We start from the raw sequence: 14,261 nt of genomic DNA on the forward strand, positions 1-14,261 counted from the left end.
TCTGTTGGTCCACTGTGGTTTATTCACTGAAAGAAATTGATATTTCACATCAGCTGGATGCCAGGCATTGTTACAGGTGTCAAGGATTCCATAGAGGAGAGACAGAGTCCCTCTCCTCACGGGAAAGACATTTGCTCTTAGAAATGGAAGCTCGGTTAATAAAATGAGTTACTGTTCTGACTTTCATGTTTGTTCATGTCATTAATGACAGTTTCCTGTGGTGACACTGCTTGGACAAAATCACAAGAACAAGCACCTCAAGGCCAATTCTGTGAGATTGAGGTATATCTCAAGACTTCGTTTTCCTTTCCAGTTAGTGATTAAATGCATTTTGTTCAGTAAGATACGTGAACAGACGTTGTTAGGGAGAGTATTGAACACCTAGAGTGAAAGGTTTATGTAAAGGTGGTAACTTTGGAGTAAATGGTTTATGTAGGGCTCGAACGCAAGGGACATGGGGCTTGGAAATTGGATCTGAAGACTTTAAATACTAGACTTAAGGACTTTTTACTTTACAGACTTGAGGTTTCTCTTGCTAAATTATATTGGCGAAGAGTGAGATCATTTTTCATGTTTTGGGAAGACTGGTGCAGAGTGCAGTGGAGTGGAAAAAAATTGGAAGCAAAAAGTCAATAAAGGAACAATTGCTGTAAATTTTTACTATTATCATCATCACCCGTTATTATCTAACCCAGAGTAATGGCAGTGATACTGGAAAGGGCAGAACAACACTGGGGAATAAAAGACATTATTTTGTTGTTTCTTGTTCACTGTGAAGAGGTGGGAGGTCGTAGGTAAAGCATCTCTGAGGGCAGAAGGGAGGACACGTTATAAGCTTGGCCAGTGTAGACATTTACCTGAAACAACTGTGTTCACATATCTGTCCCATTCATTTGAGTGTGATCATTTGACCCCAATATGACAAGAGACTGTGGGCTTCCTAGGTGGTGATAGGGGTAAAGAATCTGCCTGCCAATGCAGGAGACTCAAGACTCAGGTTTGATCCTTGGGTCAGGAAGAGCCCCTGGAGAAGAAAATGGCAACCCACTCCAGTATTCTTGCCTGGAGAATCCCATGGACAGAGAAACCTGGTGGGCTACAGTCCATGGGGCCGCAAAGAGACAAACAGCATGCACACACACATAACAAAGAGACTAAATCCAGCAGTTACCGCTCAGATGAAATTTTCCTCAGGAAGTTCTAGCTGCCTGTCCTGACGAGTTCAGAAAATCAAGAGGAGAACAAAGAAATGGGGAAATGAACAAAGTAGGGGTCAGGGAGAAATGAGAGTGTGTAGATCTCAGTGCTTTGCAAGTTGTGGAAGGACCTGCATGCAGAGAGATCCCAGGTAGGCACTGGATGTGAAATTCGATGGTGGGCAGTATGGAAAATTCCATGAAAACAGCAGGAATGCCTAGTGAGTTTGGTAAATTGGTACCCTGGTTGGGAACAAAGAAGTGTTTTCTTTAATAATTTCATTCATCTTCCAGTAAACAAATCCCATGACAAATACAAAGGCTCATTATCTATTTATAGCATCTACTCAGCAAGGATTATACCCTTTGTGCTTCCAATATAGAAAGGAACAGATCATTTAAAATCCTCCATTTGAATATTAGCTTCCCTGACATATCCTTAGAGCCTTTTCTGTAGAGTGTGGCTGTCTTGCAAACTTCTGTCAGCTTTCCAGCCAGACACCCTGGTGGCTTAGACGGTAAAGAATCTGCCTGCAATGCAGAAGACCCGAGATCAATCCCTGGGGTCGGGAAGACCCCCTGGAGGAGGAAATGGCAACCCACTCCAGTATTCTTGCCTGGAGAATTCCATTGACAGAGAAGACTGTCAGGCTACAGTCCATGGGATCATAGAGTCGGACATTACTGAGTGACTTTCACTTTCCTACATATTACATCTTTTCCCCTCTTGTATTGCAGAGTTTTATAATTTCAACTAGCATTGTTGTGATTTGATTATCTTTCATCCACTCTTAGGTCATTTTTCTTTAAATCTTCAATGTGACTTCACAGTTTAAATCTCCCATGAGCTCCTTGAAGTATTATTGCCACTTAACACAGGGATTCCCAATCTCTGGGATCTAATGCCTGATGATCTGAGTGGAGCTGATGATTATAATAATAATAGAAATAAAGTGCACAATACATGTAATGCTCTTGAATCATCCTGAAAGCATTGCCCCCCCCACCCTGGTCTGTGGAAAAATTTATGAAAGCAGTTCCCCATGCCAAAAAGGATGGGGACCTCTGACTTAACACAGTAGATGGCAGAGTTTAGACAGTCAGTCACAGGACTATTTGTTTGCCTCCAAACCTGTGCTCTTCCTACACCCTGCATTCACAGAAGCAGAAATGCCTGGAGACATTTTCAGTCTCCTTCCTAAAGACGTTTTTCTTTCCTTTGTGTGTGTGTCTGTGGTGGTGGGGGGGCCCACATCCCATGTGTGACACGTGGGCTCTTACTTTCCTCGACCAGGGATCAAATACATGCTCCCTGCACTGGAAGCTCAGAGTCCCAACCACTGAACCATCAAGGACGTCCCTGAAAAAAGATTTTTCTAATTTTGTAACTATTACATCATGTTTCCATGTGCAAATACATCTTTTCTGTCTCAAGGATGAGCGAACTGCTCCAGAAAGATACCAAGCATAATCTATATTATAAGGATGAATCCAGAAAAGAGATGAATCAGTTCAGTTCAGTCGCTCAGTTGTGTCCGACTCTTTGCAACCCCATGAATCGCAGCACGCCAGGCCTCCCTGTCCATCACCAACTCCCAGAGTCCACCCAAACCCATGTCCACTGAGTCAGTGATGTCATCCAGCCATCTCATCATCTCATCATCTGTCGTCCCCTTCTTCTCCTGCCCACAATCTTTCCCAGCATCAGGGTCTTTTCAAATGAGTCAGCTCTTCACATCAGGTGGCCGAAGTATTGGAGTTTCAGCTTTAGCATCAGTCCTTCCAATGAACACCCAGGACTCATCTCCTTTAGGATGGACTGGTTGGATCTCCTTGCAGTCCAAGGGATTCTCAAGAGTCTTCTCCAACACCACAATTCAAAAGCATCAATTCTTCAGTGCTCAGCTTTCTTTATAGTCCAATTCTCACATCCATACATGACCACTGGAAAAAACATAGCCTTGACTAGACGGACCTTTGTTGGCAAAGTAATGTCTCTGCTTTTTAATATGCTGTTTAGGTTAGTCATAACTTTCCTTCCAAGGAGTAAGCATCTTTTAATTTCATGGCTGCAGTCACCATCTGCAGTGATTTTGGAGCCCAGGAAAATAAAGTCAGCCACTGTTTCCCCATCTATTTGCCATGAAGTGATGGGACCAGATGCCATGATCTTAGTTTTCTGAATGTTGAGCTTTAAGCCAACTTTTTCACTCTCCACTTTCACTTTTATCAGGAGGCTTTTTAGTTTTTCTTTACTTTCTGCCATAAGAGTGGTGTCATCTGCATATCTGAGGCTATTGATATTTCTCCCGGCAATCTTGATTCCAGCTTGTGCTTCTTCCAGCCCAGCGTTTCTCATGATGTACTCTGCATATAAGTTAAATAAGCAGGGTGACAATATACAGCCTTGACGTACTCCTTTTCCTATTTGGAACCAGTCTGCTGTTCCATGTCCAGTTCTAACTGTTGCTTCCTGACCTGCATACAGGTTTCTCAAGAGGCAGTTCAGGTGGTCTGGTATTCCCATCTCTTTCAGAATTTTCCATGGTTTATTGTGATCCACACAGTCAAAGGCTTTGGCATAGTCAATAAAGCAGAAATAGATGTTTTTGTAGAATTCTCTTGCTTTTTTGATGATCCAGCAGATGTTGGCAATTTGATCTCTGGTTCCTCTGCCTTTTCTAAAACCAGCTTGAACATCTGGAAGTTCACAGTTCATGTATTGCTGAAGCCTGGCTTGGAGAAATTTTGAGCATTACTTTACTAGTGTGTGAGAAGAGTGGAATTGTGCGGTAGTTTGAGCATTCTTTGGCATTGCCTTTCTTTGGGATTGGAATGAAAACTGACCTTTTCCAGTCCTGTGGCCACTGCTGAGTTTTCCAAATTTGCTGGCATATTGAGTGCAGCACTTTCACAGCATCATCTTTCAGGATTTGGAATAGCTCAACTGGAATTCCATCACCTCCACTAGTTTTGTTCATAGTGATGCTTCCTAAGGCCCACCTGACTTCACATTCCAGGATGTCTGGCTCTAGGTGAGTGATCACACTATTGTGATTATCTGGGTTGTGAAGATCTTTTTTGTACAGTTCTTCTGTGTATTCTTTCCACCTCTTCTTAATATCTTCTGCTTCTGTTAGGTCCATACCATTTCTGTCCTTTATTGAGCCCATCTTTTCATGAAATGTTCCCTTAGTATGTCTAATTTTCTTGAAGAGATCTCTAGTCTTTCCCATTCTATTGTTTCTGTCTATTTCTTTGCATTGATCACTGAGGAAGGCTTTCATATCTCTCCTTGCTATTCTTTGGAACTCTGCATTCAAATGGGTATATCTTTCCTTTTCTCCTTTGCTTTTTGCTTCTCTTCTTTCACCGCTATTTGTAAGGCCTCTTTAGACAGCCATTTTGCTTTTTTGCACTTCTTTTTCTTTGGAATGGTCTTGATTCCTGTCTCCTGTACAATGTCATGAACCTCCATCCATAGTTCATCAGGCACTCCATCTATCGGATCTAGTCCCTTAAATAAGAGACATCTGAAGATGCTGTGTTAAGGTCAGAGTTAAAAGGCTGTGTCCGAAGGCTTTTCAGGAATATTATCAATCCTCCCATGCAAGAACCTACCAGCAACTTTTCATCTTTCTGCATCTCTCCATTTGAATAATCTCCAGCCAGAGGAAGAAGACATCATTTAGGAATGGTGCTCCAAATGAAGCAGGTGGTTTTGCTTCCATTGCAGAGTCAGCAGGGTCTCCCCCTCAACCTTGTATAACATTGGAAATCAGAGACCTTGGATATCTGTCAACATAGACGTGGGAGGTGATTTCCTGGGAAACCAGAGCTGCCTTTTGTTGAGAAGGCCAAATGTTCGTGTTTCAGAGGATGTGGCTGTGTGTTCCAGTGGTGGTGGTTGCCTTGACGTCTTTAGACAGGTTGAGGGTACTTTTCAGTGACTCTGAGTGTATTAGGCCCTGATGTTTCTGCCCCTATGATAATTACAGATCCATAAATACTTTCAGCAAGTGTGTGTGTGTGTGTGTGTATATATATATATATATATATATATATATATATATATATATATGTATGTTTTATTTTGAGCACTACATCTCTGAAGACTCTTGAGTGGGGGAAGTTTGAGCTGGTTCATCACATTGCTCTTGGGATTCAATTCAGTTCCAAAGCTGGTCCTCAGATCTGTGGCCTTCTAGTACAAATGAATATGAGGCTGCATTCACTTCCACAGTAACTTTAACAGCATCTGCTAGAGCCGTGCAGGTTTCAGATCAGAGATGGTGACAGGGACAGTGATGATGTCATTCAGGCATTTCTCATTATCGTTCAGGTAAACATTTTAAGGTCATATTTCTTGGGCCGTATAACACTGAGTATCTTATAAAAATGAAATAAACTAGGAACATTCAACCTCTGTTATATTTAAGCTCCAGAGACAGACTCATAGAATCTCAGGCCTAGGAGAAGATGGACTAAGCACATCCTCTTTGAAACCCTGGGAGCCTGCCCTTCAAATGTCTCAGTTAATCGCAGAGCCTACTTTTAAAGACAAAAGATTACTTTCCTCTCACAACACAACATAATGTTAGTCTAGGTCTCTGAGCAGACACACTTGACAGCTTTATACATTGTTGTTTTGTTTTGTCTCTAAGTCATACTCAATTCTTTTGTGACCCTGTGGACTGGAGCTCACCAGGCTCCCCTGTCTATAGGATTTCCCAGGCAAGAATAGTGGAGTGGGTTGTCATTTCCTCCTCCAAAGATTATACATACAAGAGATTTACTGGGGAAGCACCTGTTAAGGATAAAAGGGTCAGAGCAGGAGCAGGTGAGGCGAACCCCCAGGCTACTTTGCATGACTCACACCTCAGACAAGAGGGAAGGAGGGGCCTTGGGGAGGAGAAGCTTCAGACCACTGGGCGGTTCTGGGAGAGGAACCTCAGGGGGCATCGTCAGGGCCGGCAGGAGAGTCCCCCACTGGGCAGGGATGGCCCAGCTCTTGTCCCCGATCAGGTCAGTCATTACCTGGGGCAGCTGAAAGAACAGCAGCCTGGACCTGGAAGCCTTGGCAAGCCCAAAGGGTTACCCTTGGAAGCTGTCGGTCAATGGTGTCCCCACTGCAGGCTCTCTTGCAGGGTACACCTGCATGGTCGCCACAAACACGTAGCATCCTTCATTTCCCGAAACAGTCACAACTGGATCCTCATTTAGTCTGAATCCTGCTTCTCTCCAAAACCACCAGTAACCGTTCTCTATTGCTTAACCTCAACTCTCATGAAGTAAGTTAACTTTCTTATGGGTTTCCACTTAGCTCTCTTTCCCAGTTTTTTGTGTGTGCTCAGTTGCTCAGTTGTATCCGACTCTTTGCGACTCCATAGACTGTAGCCTGCCGGGCTCCTTTGTCCATGGGATTCTCCAGTCAAGAGTACTGAGGTGGGTTGCCATTTCCTCCTCCAGGGGATCTTCCTGATACAGGGATCAAACCCTCGTCTCTTAGGTCTCAATGGCAGGTGAACTCTTTACCACTAAGTCACCTGGATAGCCCAGAAAGCAGTAAACCCAGAGGTAATTCATACCAATAACTCCTAAGTACTAACCTTCTGAGCGGTTTCCCATGTTAAATAATTTTATTCCTCTCACTTCTACCCACAGGATCCTCTTAAGGTTTGCCAAGTCCCTCTGCCAAAGCCCAGAACTGTCCCCGCTGTCCTCCATGAGCAGGATGCTCTCAGAGAGGCAACTGACAGTCTTGATTAGGAACACAGACTTGGGTGACAGATGTCAGCTCAAGTCCCAAATTTGCTACATGATGGCTTGGAGGCCTTGGGCAAATATTGTAATGCTCTGGGCAACGTTTTCCTGGTTTGTGAAATATGGATACAATGATACCTGCCTAGTGGGGTTAAACAAGATAATGCATGTATATACTAAAAGCCCCCCTAGCACACGGTCCTCCATAAATATTGTTAATATCGTCCCCAGTTCTGAGCTTAATTAATGAAAGGACTTCTGTTGCTGACTCATATCCAATTTATGAGCCATTAGGCTTAGCCTTGGGGTACTTTTGTTCATTACTTGTTCTGTATCTGCCAGGGTGATATTGACGTCTCTGTTTTTCCTTCCTAATTGTACTCTACTATTTTTATTCTTGCTCACTGACCCTCTCTCTTCCAGTTTTTCTGCAAAGTCTGTGCTTCTGGGAATCAGTTAAAGGTTTTCCTTTTTTGTTTGGGGTGGGTGTTTAGTTATACTTTGAGGCAGAGATAAGCTGCCGTGTATCATTGTTAAAGCACTCCACCTCTGAGCTCTAACAACAAATGCCTCTTCTGGACTCACAGTGCTTCCTAAGTTTTCAGGAAGCTGGCACAGCCACAAAACTCTTTGATCCTTGTTTCATGAATAACAGTATATTGAAAGCTAATGGGAATCCCCCAGTCTAATTACGATGTGATGCTCTCTTACTGCCAATAATCTGGAAAGGAAGGAGAGGGTGCCAGCCCCACTCTGGAATGCTGATAATACTACTCATCAGCACATCATCCTAATTTTCTATGACATTTCATCTGTCCAAAGAGGTTTCATGCTTCATGTCTCATTTGATATTCAAATCAACTTGAGAGTAGGTTAGGTAAGAATTATTTATGTTTATTTTGGAAGAAACTCAAGTACAGAGAAATGAATAATATGCCCAAATCAATCAAAAGGCCCAGTAGCAGTACCAGAAACAGATCTTGGATTTCTGGATTTTCGTTTCATGCTAAGTGACCAAAGAATCTGAATGTTGTTGTAGACACCAGTGCAAAACCCAGGAGTCCCCCAGGCATGCCATCCTCTGGGGAAGAGGTGCTGCTATGAGTCAGCAACAGTGACAAATCGGGTAAAATTGGCAGTAGTAAACCATTTTTTACGGTTCTTCCTCATGGGTGATCTCCAGTTCTTCCCCAGGGCTCCTTGCCACTTCCTGCCATGTTCTCTGAGGTCCCGCCCATTGTTTGTGGCTACCATATCAGTAACGATGTGATATTGTGGCGGTCATACCTTAAGTCTGTCAACTCTCCTACTGCACCCAAGAAAAAAACTTCCCCTAAGGGCATGCTTTGAGGGTTAGGTTATCGATTATTTTCTACAGTATGTGTGAACATTAAATGGGTAGAGCTTGGTTTGCTTAAATTGTCTTTAATCATGTTACATTTTTAAACATCCAAACCTATATATAAATAAGGAAAGAAACCAAGTTGTGGTCACCTGCCCCAGAAAGATTCCATTTTGCCCTAAGGGAAGGGGAACCACTTGATCTTTGCTGCCATCAGGCCCAAGTTCTCTGAGTTGATACGGGTGAGAGGGTGAGCAGAGTTCTGCAGCACCTCACAGAGAACTGAAAAAGAGTGATACCAGTATCGTCTCACTGTTTGTTCAGACAGCATCGTACCATCTTCTAGTTCTCATTTTAGACCCTGTCTTCACTTACAATGCAATTTCAAGTTTCCACTCAGCATACCCCCTTAGGGACCAAACAAAATTTAAAAATAAGAATCACTGAGAATGAGATTATCTTCACAGGATACAAACTTGGTTCCAACCAAAACAATGCCGGAAACACTTCCAGCAATCATTAAGAAGGTCTTTGGAAATATTGCTGAAGTTGACCTGGAGTCAAATAAGTCAGAATTATTCTGAGTCTTAAAGGCAAACATGCCTAAAACAAAACAACAACAACAAAAACAAATGATTATTTTGTAACAAAGCATTCAAATAAGAAAGCCAAAGGGGAGACCTCAAATGTTAATTATAAAATGCATCAATTTCTAAGCAATGAAGAGGTGAAGTCAACAGATAATTCAGTCTACCAGTGAACATTCAATGTTATGGTGTCAGCTGCAGAGCTGAGTTGAAAAGAAAAAACAACAACCAGATTTTCATTTTCTGTCAGGAAATTGGAGTGAAAATTAGTTACGTTTATTTACAGTACTTCTGGAGAAGGCAATGGCACCCCACTCCAGTATTCTTGCCTGGAAAATCCCATGGACGGGGAAGCCCGGTAGGCTGCAGTCCATGGGGTCTCGAAGAGTCGGACACGACGGAGCGACTTCACTTTCACTTTTCGCTTTCATGCATTGGAGAAGGAAATGGCAACCCACTCCAGTGTTCTTGCCTGGAGAATCCCAGGGACGGCGGAGTCTGGTGGGCTGCCGTCTATGGGGTCACACAGAGTTGGACACAACTGAAGTGACTTAGCAGTAGCAGCAGTATTTACAGTATTTCAGTTCATCTATATTTCAGAAGCAGCAGTATACAATCTGAATGCAAATTACATTTTCCAGAATGCACATGGTGAGCACGTTTTTCCACCATGGGGAAGAGGGTAGAAGTTAAGTGACTAAGAACAAAAGACCTGATGAACTTCACCCTCCAGAGCATCTCCCAGATTATACAGGTTGCCAGTGCTTGGAGCTCTGCTGGAGGTTCAGATAAACTCAATCACAGGAAGCTAAAGGGTGTTTGAGCTTCCCTGGTGGCTCATAAGGTAACGAATCCCCCTGCAATGCAGGAGACCTGGGTCGGGAAGATCCCCTGGAGAAGGGAATGGCAAGCCACTCCAGTATTCTTGCTTGGAAAGTCCCCCGGACAGAGGAGCCTGGCAGGCTACAGTCCATAACATTGCAAAGACTTGGACATGATTGAGCGACTAACACACAAAGGGTGTTTAGCTCCAGGGTTTGTAGCCTGTAGAGATTGTTCTTTCTTGTTTCACAGACTCTTTGCAGAGAGGGAGGTGTTGTGCTAACCCATCGCCACAGAATTCCTAGTCTTCTCAGTGCCTTTGAGAAGACTTCTATTTAAAAATTCGCAGTAAAACACTCTGAATATACTCGACCCACAGCCCAAACTGAAAGAATTATCTGCCCAAGTCCTGTCTTCTCTGGCTGCCATGGCAGCAGAAGTTTACAGCATGGCTTCTCCTCTAGTCTTTATTTATCTAAATCTACTCATCTTGGAAGTCTCAACTTTTTCCAGGAAATCATCTTGGCTTACTCTAATTGAACTATTCTCTCTTACTAAAATCTTCTCTCCCTCAGGGCTAGAGTAAGATTTTCAGAGGACTGTGGGTGTGAGAAGGGTCTGATGTTCCCCCCATTATAATCCAAAGCAAAAACAAACCTGAAATATGAAACATATGTACAAAGTTTCTAACTTCTTTCTATAATTGTTATTTACATGATTTAAAAACAAAACAAAACAAAAACATTCTTTCAGACTTCCCCAGTGGTCCAGATTTTAGGAATCTGCCTGCCAGTGCTGGGGACACTGGTTTGATTCCTGGTCAGGGAGGATCCCATATGCTGAGGGGCAACTAAGCCAGTGGACCACAGCTAATGAGCCCACTCGCCCTAGAGCCCATACTCTGCAACAAGAGAAGCCACTGCAACAGGAAGCCCACTCAACTAGGCAGTACAGCCAGCTCAACACAGCTAGAGAAAGCCCGCGTGCAGCAGGCAGCGCAGCCAAAAAGAAATACAATTTAAAAACCCGTTCTTTCAAGAATGTTTTGGTACCCTTGATCTGGTGGTACTCAAGGCAATGCTAATACTGTTTGTTGGATCATCCACCTGTTTTCTTCACCAGAAGTAATGTGTTACGAGGTTAAGGACCTTGGATGATAAATTCCCCCATCTCTGAAGCCTATAATAGAACCCACATATAATAGGTTCTCAGTTTGTTCGACTAAGGAATAACAACAAAATCTTCTAGCTGTCTTCAAATGTTTCAAGAATGTCATGTGGACGTATGTAAGTGGGGATACCAGACTGGGTTTTCTTCTGCATTTCTGAAGGCAAAGACCTGTGCGTGGGAACTACTGGCACCGAACATACTCATCTTCTGACATTTAGAGTTGGTCATCATCTGTAGATTAGAGATGATTAGAGTTGAACACAACCCTCGGCAGCCTCATAAAGTACTAACCTCCCTACTGTCAGTGGAAGTACTCAAAACAGCATGTATCAGGGGATTCCTTCTTGCAAAAAGTAGGCAGAATAACAACCTCCCCAGCAGATACTCATGTCCTAATCCCTGGAAAGGCAGTGCCAAAGAATATTCAAACTACCGCACAATTGCACTCATCTCACATGCTAGCAAAGTAATGCTCAAACTTCTCCAAGCAAGGCTTCAACAGTATGTGAACCGTGAACTTCCAGATGTTCAAGATGGATTTAGAAAAGGCAGACGAACCAGAGATCAAATTGCCAACATCCGCTAGATCATGGAAAAAGCAAGAAAGTTCCAGAAAAACATCTATTTCTGCTTTATTGACTATGCCAAAGCCTTTGACTGTGTGGATCACAATAAACTGTGGAAAATCTGAAAGAGATGGGAATACCAGACCACCTGACCTGCCTCCTGAGAAATCTGTATGCAAGTCAAGAAGCAACATTTAGAACGTGACATGGAACAACAGACTGGTTCCAAATCGGGAAAGGAGTACGTCAAGGCTGTATATTGTCAGCCTGCTTATTTAACTTGTAGAGTACATTATGAGAAATGCCGAGCTGGATGAAGCACAAGCTGGAATCAAGATTGCTGGGAGAAATATCAATAACCTCAGATATGCAGATGACACCACCCTTATGGCAGAAAGTGAAGAAGAACTAAAGAGCCTCTAGATGAAAGTGAAAGAGGAGAGTGAAAAAGTGGCTTAAAACTCAACATTCAGACAACTAAGATCATGGCATCCGGTCCCATCACTTCATGGCAAATAGATGAGAAAATAATGGAAACAGTGAGAGACTTTATATTTGGGTGGCTCTAAAATCACTGCAGATGGTGATTGCAGCCATGAAATTAAAAGATGCTTGCTCCTTGGAAGAAAGGCTATGACCAACCTAGACAGTTTATTAAAAATCAGAGACATTACTTTGTCAACAAAGGTCAGTCCAGTCAAAGCTATGGTTTTTCCAGTAGTCATATATGGATGTGAGAGTTGGACTATAAAGAAAGCTGAGCATGGAAGAAGCGATGTTTTTGAACTGTGGTGTTGGAGAAGACTCTTGAGAGTCTCTCGGACTGCAAGGAGATCCAGCTAGTCAATCCTGAAGGAAATCAGTCCTGAATATTCATTGGAAGGACTGATGCTGAAGCTGAGTCTCCAATACTTTGGCCATCTGATGCAAAGAACTGACTCTTTGGAAAAGACCCTGATGCTGGAAAAGATTGAAGGCAGGAGGAGAAGGGGATGAGAGAGGATGAGATGGTTGGATGGCATCACCAACGCAATTGGTGAGTTTGAGTAGGCTCTGGGAATTGGTGATGGACAAGGAGGCCTGGCGTGCTGCAGTCCATGGGGTCGCAAAGAGTCAGACATGACTGATCGACTAAAGTGAACTGAACCGAATCCCTAGAATCTGTGGATGCTACCTTATGTGGCAAAAGGGACTTCATAGATGTGATTAAGATAAGGATTTAAAGTGGGGAGATGATCCTGGATTATTGGCAGGGGGTTGGGGGTGTTCAGTCTAACCCCACGTCCTTAAAATCAGAAAAGCTTCCCCCACTGAGGTCAGAATCAGAGGATGATGTAAAGAAGGGTCAGAAGAGGTAACATTGCTGGTTTTGAAGAAGGAGAATGGGGGTCACAAACCAAGTAATAAAGTTAGCCTCTAAAGAAGTAAGAAAGGCAAGAAAGACCCTGCCAACCCAGCAAGAGCCCCCAGAAACAATCACAGCCCTGCTATCTGATTTTTTGACATACGTTGATTTTTTTTTACTTCTGTTGGAATTCTAAATGCATAGAAGTGTAAGATAATAAAGTAATGTGTTTCAATCCATCAAATTTGGTGGAAAACTAATACAATGACCTTTAAGGCTTTTTACCAGATCTAAGTTCCCTTGGACTGCAGGGAGATCCAACCAGTCCATTCTGAAGGAGATCAGCCCTGGGATTTCTTTGGAAGGAATGATGCGAAAGCTGAAACTCCAGTACTTTGGCCACCTCATGCGAAGAGTTGACTCATTGGAAAAGACTCTGATGCTGGGAGGGATTGGGGACAGGAGGAGCAGGGGACGACAGAGGATGAGATGTCTGGATGGCATCACTGACTCGATGGACGTGAGTCTGGGTGAACTCCGGGAGTTAGTTGGTGATGGACAGGGAGGCCTGGCGTGCTGCGATTCATGGGGTCGCAAAGAGTGGGACATGACTGAGTGACTGATCTGATCTGATCTGATCTGAAGGTTCCATAATGCTACCCTGGTGGAGGAGGGATTGGATTAGAACCAGGAAAACTATTCCAAAAGTGAGAGGTTTTAAATTTATTTATCTTCTCCTTTTTTTTATTTGCCACCCCACGCAGCATGTGGGACCTTAGTTCTTCAAGCAGGAAGTGTGGAGTCTGTATGAAGGGAGGTGGGGTGGGGGGCTGGGTGTGGGGGGTGGAGGTGGCAAATGCCCTAATCGTCTCCCTTGTACCATCAGCATTTCTCACCATTCTCACCTTGTCCACAGTTTCCCATTAGTGGTGTGGAGGCCACTTCACCTTGAAGCTGCCACATCACCCTTAGGATGGGTTACATGCTGGCCTGCCAATGACCAGTTACACTCCCTAGAATTTGTAGACCTTGGATATTAACCCTGTTTCTTTTCTTAATTTTTATTGGCATATAGTTGCTTCACAACTGTTGAGTTAGTTTCTACTGTACAGCAAAGTGAACCAGCTATACTAAACCCGTTTCTTCCAGGGGGAAACTGGTCTTGCTTTAGGCTACTTGCTGACTGCCAGTCCTATTTTTTGACTCCCAGTCCAGTGGGCTTGCAGTTCAGGGCACTGTGGTCCCAAGCTGGTGTCAGATATGGGTGAAGCTAAACACTTTAGAGAGGGATCTAGCATGTTGGTTGAGAGCATGGCCTCTGGAATCCGATTGGTGTGGGTTTGAATCCTGAGGGCCACTTTTGGTAATGGGACCTCGGGTAAGTTATGTAACCATGCATTTACCCACAAAAATCACTGCTCCCAGAATTTCGCTTAATCCCCACCCCCCCCCCAAAAAAAAACAAAAACA

Source organism: Bos indicus x Bos taurus, chromosome 12 (genome assembly GCF_003369695.1).
Source record: "Bos indicus x Bos taurus breed Angus x Brahman F1 hybrid chromosome 12, Bos_hybrid_MaternalHap_v2.0, whole genome shotgun sequence".
Classification (NCBI taxonomy): Eukaryota; Metazoa; Chordata; class Mammalia; order Artiodactyla; family Bovidae; genus Bos; species Bos indicus x Bos taurus.